The sequence below is a fragment of the Schistocerca gregaria genome, unplaced genomic scaffold, assembly GCF_023897955.1.
Source record: "Schistocerca gregaria isolate iqSchGreg1 unplaced genomic scaffold, iqSchGreg1.2 ptg000180l, whole genome shotgun sequence".
Taxonomy (NCBI): Eukaryota; Metazoa; Arthropoda; class Insecta; order Orthoptera; family Acrididae; genus Schistocerca; species Schistocerca gregaria.
The window spans coordinates 1,085,531-1,099,364 of NW_026061730.1; the positions used below are offsets into that span (position 1 = coordinate 1,085,531).

Sequence of the window (13,834 nt, forward strand, 5' to 3'; positions counted from 1 at the left end):
GGACACGATGGTTGGTTGGTTTGTAGCGGCGAAGGTACCAGAATACAAAGGCGCGGACACGTTCATATACACAAGAGTTCCAAGTAGTTTCGATGCTCTGGTATTACGAATGCAAATTCCGTCTGTTTTGAACGTCTTAAATTGAAAGGGCGGTCACAAATTGGTCCATTTCACTCCTTGTCCACAATCACACAGCACCTGAGGTAACAAGCACATCTCGAGCCCCATTGTGCTCTCCATTGTTCATGCCAACTCAGTGCCTCGCTCTTTGCTACTGTGTAAAACTCTTGTCGTCCAACTGCAAAACACTGGGACACAACAAGTTTCCGCGTCCCCATTGCACTGATCGTACTACGAAACGCTCCCCAAACTTGGCAATCACCCATGCAGATGACTTTTCCGACTTTACACGACGCTCACGCAACGCTCACGCTAGTGACAGCCTTATTTATAGTTCGACGTCGCGCCAAAGCGAATGAGCACATTTCGCCTACGGCTTAGGCCGCTCTTCTAGTGTGGCTGCTCTGTGTCTGCAGGCAGCGAGGGGCTGCAAGCTTCCTGTGTTCGCACCTATATCACCTGTGCTTCCTTGTCAGAGACAGACTATCGCAAAACATACAACTCACTCCATGAATTGATTGCTACAGCATCTGTTATCAGCAGTCACAACCAGCAACACCAGTAGCAGCCGACTGCACGCAAAGAATGGGAACGTGCAGAGGGATTTACGTGAAATCGGCGCAATTGTGGATGCTAATCGTTCGCTTGTATCTGCCTACACACCTCTGCCGGTTGGGAATTATTCCACTTGCATGGCAAGGTGCTCATGTAGGTGCGTTAAAAATTCTGGAGGCGCTGGGTATCGATCCCAGTACCTCTCGCACGCCAAGCGAGCGCTCTACCATCTGAGCTACACCCACCGCCCCGATAACTAGTAGTGCTACATACAGTCATATCAACGTCACAGACCCTTGCACTCCCATTATTCCGCAGACAAACACTACTCTCTATGTATCAGTGAGGGTGTCTTTCAGGTTTCGTGCATTCTGTATCGAATCGTAGTTGGCCACAATGAAAGTGGCACGCATAACGTCGAAAATAGAGTTCAGACACCGCTCTGAGTAAGACGAACGTGTTGTCCACCTCTAGACTTCAATGACGTTAAGCCGTGATACCTAAGACAGATCTGCACTCGATGACACCACGATAACAGCCGGTCCCCACACTTACATCTTGCTCTCCTTATGACAGTATACATCATATCAGTCTGTGACGCTGGTTTTGCAACTTCTTGCGTGCGTTTATGTTCGCCGCGACCAACACTTACCATGCACTGAACACAAAATATGGAGGAGCCGGGGCTTGAACCCGAGACAGTTCATACGCTAAGCGAACGATCTGCCAACTGAGCTACAGCTACACACACGACCAAGCCTGACTATTCTCCATTCTTTGCGACTCTGATGTGCACGGACACGATGGTTGGTTGGTTTGTAGCGGCGAAGGTACCAGAATACAAAGGCGCGGACACGTTCATATACACAAGAGTTCCAAGTAGTTTCGATGCTCTAGTATTACGAATGCAAATTCCGTCTGTTTTGAACGTCTTAAATTGAAAGGGCGGTCACAAATTGGTCCATTTCACTCCTTGTCCACAATCACACAGCACCTGAGGTAACAAGCACATCTCGAGCCCCATTGTGCTCTCCATTGTTCATGCCAACTCAGTGCCTCGCTCTTTGCTACTGTGTAAAACTCTTGTCGTCCAACTGCAAAACACTGGGACACAACAAGTTTCCGCGTCCCCATTGTACTGATCGTACTACGAAACGCTCCCCAAACTTGGCAATCACCCATGCAGATGACTTTTCCGACTTTACACGACGCTCACGCAACGCTCACGCTAGTGACAGCCTTATTTATAGTTCGACGTCGCGCCAAAGCGAATGAGCACATTTCGCCTACGGCTTAGGCCGCTCTTCTAGTGTGGCTGCTCTGTGTCTGCAGGCAGCGAGGGGCTGCAAGCTTCCTGTGTTCGCACCTATATCACCTGTGCTTCCTTGTCAGAGACAGGCTATCGCAAAACATACAACTCACTCCATGAATTGATTGCTACGGCATCTGTTATCAGCAGTCACAACCAGCAACACCAGTAGCAGCCGACTGCACGCAAAGAATGGGAACGTGCAGAGGGATTTACGTGAAATCGGCGCAATTGTGGATGCTAATCGTTCGCTTGTATCTGCCTACACACCTCTGCCGGTTGGGAATTATTCCACTTGCATGGCAAGGTGCTCATGTAGGTGCGTTAAAAATTCTGGAGGCGCTGGGTATCGATCCCAGTACCTCTCGCACGCCAAGCGAGCGCTCTACCATCTGAGCTACGCCCACCGCCCCGATAACTAGTAGTGCTACATACAGTCATATCAACGTCACAGACCCTTGCACTCCCATTATTCCGCAGACAAACACTACTCTCTATGTATCAGTGAGGGTGTCTTTCAGGTTTCGTGCATTCTGTATCGAATCGTAGTTGGCCACAATGAAAGTGGCACGCATAACGTCGAAAATAGAGTTCAGACACCGCTCTGAGTAAGACGAACGTGTTGTCCACCTCTAGACTTCAATGACGTTAAGCCGTGATACCTAAGACAGATCTGCACTCGATGACACCACGATAACAGCCGGTCCCCACACTTACATCTTGCTCTCCTTATGACAGTATACATCATATCAGTCTGTGACGCTGGTTTTGCAACTTCTTGCGTGCGTTTATGTTCGCCGCGACCAACACTTACCATGCACTGAACACAAAACATGGAGGAGCCGGGGCTTGAACCCGAGACCGTTCACTCGCTAAGCGTACGATCTGCCAACTGAGCTACAGCTACACACACGACCAAGCCTGGCTATTCTCCATTCTTTGCGACTCTGATGTTTACGGACACGATGGTTGGTTGGTTTGTAGCGGCGAAGGTACCAGAATACAAAGGCGCGGACACGTTCATATACACAAGAGTTCCAAGTAGTTTCGATGCTCTGGTATTACGAATGCAAATTCCGTCTGTTTTGAACGTCTTAAATTGAAAGGGCGGTCACAAATTGGTCCATTTCACTCCTTGTCCACAATCACACAGCACCTGAGGTAACAAGCACATCTCGAGCCCCATTGTGCTCTCCATTGTTCATGCCAACTCAGTGCCTCGCTCTTTGCTACTGTGTAAAACTCTTGTCGTCCAACTGCAAAACACTGGGACACAACAAGTTTCCGCGTCCCCATTGCACTGATCGTACTACGAAACGCTCCCCAAACTTGGCAATCACCCATGCAGATGACTTTTCCGACTTTACACGACGCTCACGCAACGCTCACGCTAGTGACAGCCTTATTTATAGTTCGACGTCGCGCCAAAGCGAATGAGCACATTTCGCCTACGGCTTAGGCCGCTCTTCTAGTGTGGCTGCTCTGTGTCTGCAGGCAGCGAGGGGCTGCAAGCTTCCTGTGTTCGCACCTATATCACCTGTGCTTCCTTGTCAGAGACAGACTATCGCAAAACATACAACTCACTCCATGAATTGATTGCTACAGCATCTGTTATCAGCAGTCACAACCAGCAACACCAGTAGCAGCCGACTGCACGCAAAGAATGGGAACGTGCAGAGGGATTTACGTGAAATCGGCGCAATTGTGGATGCTAATCGTTCGCTTGTATCTGCCTACACACCTCTGCCGGTTGGGAATTATTCCACTTGCATGGCAAGGTGCTCATGTAGGTGCGTTAAAAATTCTGGAGGCGCTGGGTATCGATCCCAGTACCTCTCGCACGCCAAGCGAGCGCTCTACCATCTGAGCTACACCCACCGCCCCGATAACTAGTAGTGCTACATACAGTCATATCAACGTCACAGACCCTTGCACTCCCATTATTCCGCAGACAAACACTACTCTCTATGTATCAGTGAGGGTGTCTTTCAGGTTTCGTGCATTCTGTATCGAATCGTAGTTGGCCACAATGAAAGTGGCACGCATAACGTCGAAAATAGAGTTCAGACACCGCTCTGAGTAAGACGAACGTGTTGTCCACCTCTAGACTTCAATGACGTTAAGCCGTGATACCTAAGACAGATCTGCACTCGATGACACCACGATAACAGCCGGTCCCCACACTTACATCTTGCTCTCCTTATGACAGTATACATCATATCAGTCTGTGACGCTGGTTTTGCAACTTCTTGCGTGCGTTTATGTTCGCCGCGACCAACACTTACCATGCACTGAACACAAAACATGGAGGAGCCGGGGCTTGAACCCGAGACAGTTCATACGCTAAGCGAACGATCTGCCAACTGAGCTACAGCTACACACACGACCAAGCCTGACTATTCTCCATTCTTTGCGACTCTGATGTGCACGGACACGATGGTTGGTTGGTTTGTAGCGGCGAAGGTACCAGAATACAAAGGCGCGGACACGTTCATATACACAAGAGTTCCAAGTAGTTTCGATGCTCTAGTATTACGAATGCAAATTCCGTCTGTTTTGAACGTCTTAAATTGAAAGGGCGGTCACAAATTGGTCCATTTCACTCCTTGTCCACAATCACACAGCACCTTAGGTAACAAGCACATCTCGAGCCCCATTGTGCTCTCCATTGTTCATGCCAACTCAGTGCCTCGCTCTTTGCTACTGTGTAAAACTCTTGTCGTCCAACTGCAAAACACTGGGACACAACAAGTTTCCGCGTCCCCATTGCACTGATCGTACTACGAAACGCTCCCCAAACTTGGCAATCACCCATGCAGATGACTTTTCCGACTTTACACGACGCTCACGCAACGCTCACGCTAGTGACAGCCTTATTTATAGTTCGACGTCGCGCCAAAGCGAATGAGCACATTTCGCCTACGGCTTAGGCCGCTCTTCTAGTGTGGCTGCTCTGTGTCTGCAGGCAGCGAGGGGCTGCAAGCTTCCTGTGTTCGCACCTATATCACCTGTGCTTCCTTGTCAGAGACAGACTATCGCAAAACATACAACTCACTCCATGAATTGATTGCTACGGCATCTGTTATCAGCAGTCACAAACAGCAACACCAGTAGCAGCCGACTGCACGCAAAGAATGGGAACGTGCAGAGGGATTTACGTGAAATCGGCGCAATTGTGGATGCTAATCGTTCGCTTGTATCTGCCTACACACCTCTGCCGGTTGGGAATTATTCCACTTGCATGGCAAGGTGCTCATGTAGGTGCGTTAAAAATTCTGGAGGCGCTGGGTATCGATCCCAGTACCTCTCGCACGCCAAGCGAGCGCTCTACCATCTGAGCTACGCCCACCGCCCCGATAACTAGTAGTGCTACATACAGTCATATCAACGTCACAGACCCTTGCACTCCCATTATTCCGCAGACAAACACTACTCTCTATGTATCAGTGAGGGTGTCTTTCAGGTTTCGTGCATTCTGTATCGAATCGTAGTTGGCCACAATGAAAGTGGCACGCATAACGTCGAAAATAGAGTTCAGACACCGCTCTGAGTAAGACGAACGTGTTGTCCACCTCTAGACTTCAATGACGTTAAGCCGTGATACCTAAGACAGATCTGCACTCGATGACACCACGATAACAGCCGGTCCCCACACTTACATCTTGCTCTCCTTATGACAGTATACATCATATCAGTCTGTGACGCTGGTTTAGCAACTTCTTGCGTGCGTTTATGTTCGCCGCGACCAACACTTACCATGCACTGAACACAAAACATGGAGGAGCCGGGGCTTGAACCCGAGACAGTTCATACGCTAAGCGAACGATCTGCCAACTGAGCTACAGCTACACACACGACCAAGCCTGACTATTCTCCATTCTTTGCGACTCTGATGTGCACGGACACGATGGTTGGTTGGTTTGTAGCGGCGAAGGTACCAGAATACAAAGGCGCGGACACGTTCATATACACAAGAGTTCCAAGTAGTTTCGATGCTCTAGTATTACGAATGCAAATTCCGTCTGTTTTGAACGTCTTAAATTGAAAGGGCGGTCACAAATTGGTCCATTTCACTCCTTGTCCACAATCACACAGCACCTGAGGTAACAAGCACATCTCGAGCCCCATTGTGCTCTCCATTGTTCATGCCAACTCAGTGCCTCGCTCTTTGCTACTGTGTAAAACTCTTGTCGTCCAACTGCAAAACACTGGGACACAACAAGTTTCCGCGTCCCCATTGCACTGATCGTACTACGAAACGCTCCCCAAACTTGGCAATCACCCATGCAGATGACTTTTCCGACTTTACACGACGCTCACGCTAGTGACAGCCTTATTTATAGTTCGACGTCGCGCCAAAGCGAATGAGCACATTTCGCCAACGGCTTAGGCCGCTCTTCTAGTGTGGCTGCTCTGTGTCTGCAGGCAGCGAGGGGCTGCAAGCTTCCTGTGTTCGCACCTATATCACCTGTGCTTCCTTGTCAGAGACAGACTATCGCAAAACATACAACTCACTCCATGAATTGATTGCTACGGCATCTGTTATCAGCAGTCACAAACAGCAACACCAGTAGCAGCCGACTGCACGCAAAGAATGGGAACGTGCAGAGGGATTTACGTGAAATCGGCGCAATTGTGGATGCTAATCGTTCGCTTGTATCTGCCTACACACCTCTGCCGGTTGGGAATTATTCCACTTGCATGGCAAGGTGCTCATGTAGGTGCGTTAAAAATTCTGGAGGCGCTGGGTATCGATCCCAGTACCTCTCGCACGCCAAGCGAGCGCTCTACCATCTGAGCTACGCCCACCGCCCCGATAACTAGTAGTGCTACATACAGTCATATCAACGTCACAGACCCTTGCACTCCCATTATTCCGCAGACAAACACTACTCTCTATGTATCAGTGAGGGTGTCTTTCAGGTTTCGTGCATTCTGTATCGAATCGTAGTTGGCCACAATGAAAGTGGCACGCATAACGTCGAAAATAGAGTTCAGACACCGCTCTGAGTAAGACGAACGTGTTGTCCACCTCTAGACTTCAATGACGTTAAGCCGTGATACCTAAGACAGATCTGCACTCGATGACACCACGATAACAGCCGGTCCCCACACTTACATCTTGCTCTCCTTATGACAGTATACATCATATCAGTCTGTGACGCTGGTTTAGCAACTTCTTGCGTGCGTTTATGTTCGCCGCGACCAACACTTACCATGCACTGAACACAAAACATGGAGGAGCCGGGGCTTGAACCCGAGACAGTTCATACGCTAAGCGAACGATCTGCCAACTGAGCTACAGCTACACACACGACCAAGCCTGACTATTCTCCATTCTTTGCGACTCTGATGTGCACGGACACGATGGTTGGTTGGTTTGTAGCGGCGAAGGTACCAGAATACAAAGGCGCGGACACGTTCATATACACAAGAGTTCCAAGTAGTTTCGATGCTCTAGTATTACGAATGCAAATTCCGTCTGTTTTGAACGTCTTAAATTGAAAGGGCGGTCACAAATTGGTCCATTTCACTCCTTGTCCACAATCACACAGCACCTGAGGTAACAAGCACATCTCGAGCCCCATTGTGCTCTCCATTGTTCATGCCAACTCAGTGCCTCGCTCTTTGCTACTGTGTATAACTCTTGTCGTCCAACAGCAAAACACTGGGACACAACAAGTTTCCGCGTCCCCATTGCACTGATCGTACTACGAAACGCTCCCCAAACTTGGCAATCACCCATGCAGATGACTTTTCCGACTTTACACGACGCTCACGCTAGTGACAGCCTTATTTATAGTTCGACGTCGCGCCAAAGCGAATGAGCACATTTCGCCTACGGCTTAGGCCGCTCTTCTAGTGTGGCTGCTCTGTGTCTGCAGGCAGCGAGGGGCTGCAAGCTTCCTGTGTTCGCACCTATATCACCTGTGCTTCCTTGTCAGAGACAGACTATCGCAAAACATACAACTCACTCCATGAATTGATTGCTACAGCATCTGTTATCAGCAGTCACAACCAGCAACACCAGTAGCAGCCGACTGCACGCAAAGAATGGGAACGTGCAGAGGGATTTACGTGAAATCGGCGCAATTGTGGATGCTAATCGTTCGCTTGTATCTGCCTACACACCTCTGCCGGTTGGGAATTATTCCACTTGCATGGCAAGGTGCTCATGTAGGTGCGTTAAAAATTCTGGAGGCGCTGGGTATCGATCCCAGTACCTCTCGCACGCCAAGCGAGCGCTCTACCATCTGAGCTACGCCCACCGCCCCGATAACTAGTAGTGCTACATACAGTCATATCAACGTCACAGACCCTTGCACTCCCATTATTCCGCAGACAAACACTACTCTCTATGTATCAGTGAGGGTGTCTTTCAGGTTTCGTGCATTCTGTATCGAATCGTAGTTGGCCACAATGAAAGTGGCACGCATAACGTCGAAAATAGAGTTCAGACACCGCTCTGAGTAAGACGAACGTGTTGTCCACCTCTAGACTTCAATGACGTTAAGCCGTGATACCTAAGACAGATCTGCACTCGATGACACCACGATAACAGCCGGTCCCCACACTTACATCTTGCTCTCCTTATGACAGTATACATCATATCAGTCTGTGACGCTGGTTTTGCAACTTCTTGCGTGCGTTTATGTTCGCCGCGACCAACACTTACCATGCACTGAACACAAAACATGGAGGAGCCGGGGCTTGAACCCGAGACAGTTCATACGCTAAGCGAACGATCTGCCAACTGAGCTACAGCTACACACACGACCAAGCCTGACTATTCTCCATTCTTTGCGACTCTGATGTGCACGGACACGATGGTTGGTTGGTTTGTAGCGGCGAAGGTACCAGAATACAAAGGCGCGGACACGTTCATATACACAAGAGTTCCAAGTAGTTTCGATGCTCTAGTATTACGAATGCAAATTCCGTCTGTTTTGAACGTCTTAAATTGAAAGGGCGGTCACAAATTGGTCCATTTCACTCCTTGTCCACAATCACACAGCACCTGAGGTAACAAGCACATCTCGAGCCCCATTGTGCTCTCCATTGTTCATGCCAACTCAGTGCCTCGCTCTTTGCTACTGTGTAAAACTCTTGTCGTCCAACTGCAAAACACTGGGACACAACAAGTTTCCGCGTCCCCATTGCACTGATCGTACTACGAAACGCTCCCCAAACTTGGCAATCACCCATGCAGATGACTTTTCCGACTTTACACGACGCTCACGCTAGTGACAGCCTTATTTATAGTTCGACGTCGCGCCAAAGCGAATGAGCACATTTCGCCTACGGCTTAGGCCGCTCTTCTAGTGTGGCTGCTCTGTGTCTGCAGGCAGCGAGGGGCTGCAAGCTTCCTGTGTTCGCACCTATATCACCTGTGCTTCCTTGTCAGAGACAGACTATCGCAAAACATACAACTCACTCCATGAATTGATTGCTACGGCATCTGTTATCAGCAGTCACAACCAGCAACACCAGTAGCAGCCGACTGCACGCAAAGAATGGGAACGTGCAGAGGGATTTACGTGAAATCGGCGCAATTGTGGATGCTAATCGTTCGCTTGTATCTGCCTACACACCTCTGCCGGTTGGGAATTATTCCACTTGCATGGCAAGGTGCTCATGTAGGTGCGTTAAAAATTCTGGAGGCGCTGGGTATCGATCCCAGTACCTCTCGCACGCCAAGCGAGCGCTCTACCATCTGAGCTACGCCCACCGCCCCGATAACTAGTAGTGCTACATACAGTCATATCAACGTCACAGACCCTTGCACTCCCATTATTCCGCAGACAAACACTACTCTCTATGTATCAGTGAGGGTGTCTTTCAGGTTTCGTGCATTCTGTATCGAATCGTAGTTGGCCACAATGAAAGTGGCACGCATAACGTCGAAAATAGAGTTCAGACACCGCTCTGAGTAAGACGAACGTGTTGTCCACCTCTAGACTTCAATGACGTTAAGCCGTGATACCTAAGACAGATCTGCACTCGATGACACCACGATAACAGCCGGTCCCCACACTTACATCTTGCTCTCCTTATGACAGTATACATCATATCAGTCTGTGACGCTGGTTTTGCAACTTCTTGCGTGCGTTTATGTTCGCCGCGACCAACACTTACCATGCACTGAACACAAAACATGGAGGAGCCGGGGCTTGAACCCGAGACAGTTCATACGCTAAGCGAACGATCTGCCAACTGAGCTACAGCTACACACACGACCAAGCCTGACTATTCTCCATTCTTTGCGACTCTGATGTGCACGGACACGATGGTTGGTTGGTTTGTAGCGGCGAAGGTACCAGAATACAAAGGCGCGGACACGTTCATATACACAAGAGTTCCAAGTAGTTTCGATGCTCTAGTATTACGAATGCAAATTCCGTCTGTTTTGAACGTCTTAAATTGAAAGGGCGGTCACAAATTATTCCATTTCACTCCTTGTCCACAATCACACAGCACCTGAGGTAACAAGCACATCTCGAGCCCCATTGTGCTCTCCATTGTTCATGCCAACTCAGTGCCTCGCTCTTTGCTACTTTGTAAAACTCTTGTCGTCCAACTGCAAAACACTGGGACACAACAAGTTTCCGCGTCCCCATTGCACTGATCGTACTACGAAACGCTCCCCAAACTTGGCAATCACCCATGCAGATGACTTTTCCGACTTTACACGACGCTCACGCTAGTGACAGCCTTATTTATAGTTCGACGTCGCGCCAAAGCGAATGAGCACATTTCGCCTACGGCTTAGGCCGCTCTTCTAGTGTGGCTGCTCTGTGTCTGCAGGCAGCGAGGGGCTGCAAGCTTCCTGTGTTCGCACCTATATCACCTGTGCTTCCTTGTCAGAGACAGACTATCGCAAAACATACAACTCACTCCATGAATTGATTGCTACGGCATCTGTTATCAGCAGTCACAACCAGCAACACCAGTAGCAGCCGACTGCACGCAAAGAATGGGAACGTGCAGAGGGATTTACGTGAAATCGGCGCAATTGTGGATGCTAATCGTTCGCTTGTATCTGCCTACACACCTCTGCCGGTTGGGAATTATTCCACTTGCATGGCAAGGTGCTCATGTAGGTGCATTAAAAATTCTGGAGGCGCTGGGTATCGATCCCAGTACCTCTCGCACGCCAAGCGAGCGCTCTACCATCTGAGCTACGCCCACCGCCCCGATAACTAGTAGTGCTACATACAGTCATATCAACGTCACAGACCCTTGCACTCCCATTATTCCGCAGACAAACACTACTCTCTATGTATCAGTGAGGGTGTCTTTCAGGTTTCGTGCATTCTGTATCGAATCGTAGTTGGCCACAATGAAAGTGGCACGCATAACGTCGAAAATAGAGTTCAGACACCGCTCTGAGTAAGACGAACGTGTTGTCCACCTCTAGACTTCAATGACGTTAAGCCGTGATACCTAAGACAGATCTGCACTCGATGACACCACGATAACAGCCGGTCCCCACACTTACATCTTGCTCTCCTTATGACAGTATACATCATATCAGTCTGTGACGCTGGTTTTGCAACTTCTTGCGTGCGTTTATGTTCGCCGCGACCAACACTTACCATGCACTGAACACAAAACATGGAGGAGCCGGGGATTGAACCCGAGACCGTTCACACGCTAAGCGTACGATCTGCCAACTGAGCTACAGCTACACACACGACCAAGCCTGGCTATTCTCCATTCTTTGGGACTCTGATGTGCACGGACACGATGGTTGGTTGGTTTGTAGCGGCGAAGGTACCAGAATACAAAGGCGCGGACACGTTCATATACACAAGAGTTCCAAGTAGTTTCGATGCTCTGGTATTACGAATGCAAATTCCGTCTGTTTTGAACGTCTTAAATTGAAAGGGCGGTCACAAATTGGTCCATTTCACTCCTTGTCCACAATCACACAGCACCTGAGGTAACAAGCACATCTCGAGCCCCATTGTGCTCTCCATTGTTCATGCCAACTCAGTGCCTCGCTCTTTGCTACTGTGTAAAACTCTTGTCGTCCAACTGCAAAACACTGGGACACAACAAGTTTCCGCGTCCCCATTGCACTGATCGTACTACGAAACGCTCCCCAAACTTGGCAATCACCCATGCAGATGACTTTTCCGACTTTACACGACGCTCACGCAACGCTCACGCTAGTGACAGCCTTATTTATAGTTCGACGTCGCGCCAAAGCAAATGAGCACATTTCGCCTACGGCTTAGGCCGCTCTTCTAGTGTGGCTGCTCTGTGTCTGCAGGCAGCGAGGGGCTGCAAGCTTCCTGTGTGCGCACCTATATCACCTGTGCTTCCTTGTCAGAGACAGACTATCGCAAAACATACAACTCACTACATGAATTGATTGCTACGGCATCTGTTATCAGCAGTCACAACCAGCAACACCAGTAGCAGCCAACTGCACGCAAAGAATGGGAACGTGCAGAGGGATTTACGTGAAATCGGCGCAATTGTGGATGCTAATCGTTCGCTTGTATCTGCCTACACACCTCTGCCGGTTGGGAATTATTCCACTTGCATGGCAAGGTGCTCATGTAGGTGCATTAAAAATTCTGGAGGCGCTGGGTATCAATCCCAGTACCTCTCGCACGCCAAGCGAGCGCTCTACCATCTGAGCTACGCCCACCGCCCCGATAACTAGTAGTGCTACATACAGTCATATCAACGTCACAGACCCTTGCACTCCCATTATTCCGCAGACAAACACTACTCTCTATGTATCAGTGAGGGTGTCTTTCAGGTTTCGTGCATTCTGTATCGAATCGTAGTTGGCCACAATGAAAGTGGCACGCATAACGTCGAAAATAGAGTTCAGACACCGCTCTGAGTAAGACGAACGTGTTGTCCACCTCTAGACTTCAATGACGTTAAGCCGTGATACCTAAGACAGATCTGCACTCGATGACACCACGATAACAGCCGGTCCCCACACTTACATCTTGCTCTCCTTATGACAGTATACATCATATCAGTCTGTGACGCTGGTTTTGCAACTTCTTGCGTCCGTTTATGTTCGCCGCGACCAACACTTACCATGCACTGAACACAAAACATGGAGGAGCCGGGGCTTGAACCCGAGACCGTTCACACGCTAAGCGAACGATCTGCTAACTGAGCTACAGCTACACACACGACCAAGCCTGGCTATTCTCCATTCTTTGCGACTCTGATGTGCACGGACACGATGGTTGGTTGGTTTGTAGCGGCGAAGGTACCAGAATACAAAGGCGCGGACACGTTCATATACACAAGAGTTCCAAGTAGTTTCGATGCTCTGGTATTACGAATGCAAATTCCGTCTGTTTTGAACGTCTTAAATTGAAAGGGCGGTCACAAATTGGTCCATTTCACTCCTTGTCCACAATCACACAGCACCTGAGGTAACAAGCACATCTCGAGCCCCATTGTGCTCTCCATTGTTCATGCCAACTCAGTGCCTCGCTCTTTGCTACTGTGTAAAACTCTTGTCGTCCAACTGCAAAACACTGGGACACAACAAGTTTCCGCGTCCCCATTGCACTGATCGTACTACGAAACGCTCCCCAAACTTGGCAATCACCCATGCAGATGACTTTTCCGACTTTACACGACGCTCACGCAACGCTCACGCTAGTGACAGCCTTATTTATAGTTCGACGTCGCGCCAAAGCGAATGAGCACATTTCGCCTACGGCTTAGGCCGCTCTTCTAGTGTGGCTGCTCTGTGTCTGCAGGCAGCGAGGGGCTGCAAGCTTCCTGTGTTCGCACCTATATCACCTGTGCTTCCTTGTCAGAGACAGACTATCGCAAAACATACAACTCACTCCATGAATTGAT

General features: G+C 49.3%; 8 non-coding genes across 8 annotated transcripts; all 8 read right to left on the reverse strand.

The window, feature by feature from the left end:
* Positions 1–847: 847 nt before the first annotated feature.
* Trnaa-ggc (transfer RNA alanine (anticodon GGC)) lies at positions 848–921 on the reverse strand. The gene has a single exon. It is a non-coding gene; the product is annotated as a tRNA-Ala (tRNA).
* Positions 922–2,318: 1,397 nt separating this feature from the next.
* Positions 2,319–2,392, reverse strand: Trnaa-ggc (transfer RNA alanine (anticodon GGC)). The gene has a single exon. It is a non-coding gene; the product is annotated as a tRNA-Ala (tRNA).
* Positions 2,393–3,789: 1,397 nt separating this feature from the next.
* Positions 3,790–3,863, reverse strand: Trnaa-ggc (transfer RNA alanine (anticodon GGC)). Its single transcript has one exon. It is a non-coding gene; the product is annotated as a tRNA-Ala (tRNA).
* Positions 3,864–5,260: 1,397 nt separating this feature from the next.
* On the reverse strand, positions 5,261–5,334 carry Trnaa-ggc (transfer RNA alanine (anticodon GGC)). The gene has a single exon. It is a non-coding gene; the product is annotated as a tRNA-Ala (tRNA).
* A 1,386-nt stretch (positions 5,335–6,720) lies between these two features.
* Trnaa-ggc (transfer RNA alanine (anticodon GGC)) lies at positions 6,721–6,794 on the reverse strand. The gene has a single exon. It is a non-coding gene; the product is annotated as a tRNA-Ala (tRNA).
* A 1,386-nt stretch (positions 6,795–8,180) lies between these two features.
* Trnaa-ggc (transfer RNA alanine (anticodon GGC)) lies at positions 8,181–8,254 on the reverse strand. The gene has a single exon. It is a non-coding gene; the product is annotated as a tRNA-Ala (tRNA).
* A 1,386-nt stretch (positions 8,255–9,640) lies between these two features.
* Trnaa-ggc (transfer RNA alanine (anticodon GGC)) lies at positions 9,641–9,714 on the reverse strand. Its single transcript has one exon. It is a non-coding gene; the product is annotated as a tRNA-Ala (tRNA).
* A 1,386-nt stretch (positions 9,715–11,100) lies between these two features.
* Positions 11,101–11,174, reverse strand: Trnaa-ggc (transfer RNA alanine (anticodon GGC)). The gene has a single exon. It is a non-coding gene; the product is annotated as a tRNA-Ala (tRNA).
* Positions 11,175–13,834: the final 2,660 nt, after the last annotated feature.